This window comes from Nymphaea colorata, chromosome 2 (assembly GCF_008831285.2).
Source record: "Nymphaea colorata isolate Beijing-Zhang1983 chromosome 2, ASM883128v2, whole genome shotgun sequence".
Taxonomy (NCBI): domain Eukaryota; kingdom Viridiplantae; phylum Streptophyta; class Magnoliopsida; order Nymphaeales; family Nymphaeaceae; genus Nymphaea; species Nymphaea colorata.
Window position 1 is genome coordinate 4,137,170 of NC_045139.1, and position 1,330 is coordinate 4,138,499.

The window sequence follows — 1,330 nt, forward strand, 5'->3', positions numbered from 1 at the left end:
GGGATGCTTTCACTGGACCGGGGCCGGTGCCCCCAAGACCCAACCGATGCAGTTTCTTCCCCGTGTCGCTAATGATTTGACGAAGAGTAAGATGCCTTCAGCTCTCTACTAGATAAGTAGCTTGCTCTGTCTCTACTGCGTTTGCAATCTCTGCTCATCCGATTGCCGGTTCGTCCAGTTGCCTTATCATTGTCCTTCGTAGCTCGAACAGTGCCGTCTCTCTCGAGTCTTAGCAACAAACGTTCCCTGATGCCTTCCACCGACTAAGGCGGCGATTGAATGATACCCGTAGCCAGATTTTGGAGCTAAAACTTGGATTTTGGAGTGCTTGCGGTTTGAGAAAAGCACGGTTTTGATCAACTTTGATTTTGTAAAAGAGAGTGAAAGCCCTGTGGAGGACATTTTGGTGACACCCTTGTGAAAACTTAGTTTTACAAAAAACAAGGTTTTTTTTTTTTTAAATGAGTTGGAAACATGGTTTCTTTGTTTAGGTGACAGTGCCAAAACTCAGTCTTTATGAATAATCCGGTGTAAATCCAGTTTATCACTCCCTTTTAAACATAGTTTGGATGACATCCAAGCACTTTGAAAACCTAATTTTGGAGGCAAAACCAAGTTTTGTCTCTAAAACCTAGATTTGGAGTGTCATCCTACTGCCCCCATCAACCTTTTTGGATGAAAACACCTACCACTTGAAAAAAAAAAGGCGAAGGCACCCTCATGTTCCTGGGGTCGTGGGTTGCATCGACATCAACAATGGCAGTAATGCACCCTTTAACTTAGGTACCATATTTCATCACTTAAATACTAAGACATAGTGCCCACATGAATTAAAATAAAAATTTACAACGCCCATCTCCTATGAGGTTATTTAAACCAAATTTTTGGTGTGTGACTTAGATGGTGTTATCTAAGTATAGCGTCCAAGTCGTGTGATCTTAATTGCCATGCCATGTGGACGACATCCTTGTTGCAAAGGCAAAGCCTGCGTTACCATCCTTAGTTTGAGATGAACATCAAAGCATGAAGTATGTGCTTGGCAATTATCATGATAAATTAACATACCAATGTTTATCTAATTATCTTCTCCGAGGTTGGCAATCAAACTAAGTTTCCAAAATAAATAATGTACAAAAAACTTTAAGGCTGAATTAATTATGAGCCAAACAATATATGTATGTTCTTGGAAAATTGTAACCTTCACTCTCTTGTGTGTGAAGGGAGAGAAGACGGACAGATTAGCTGTGTCCCAAATCTTCCAAATGGAGACTTGGGCAGCAAGCTTCCAACCTTGAGAGCTCCAAACAACTTTTTACTATGTGAGTCTCAA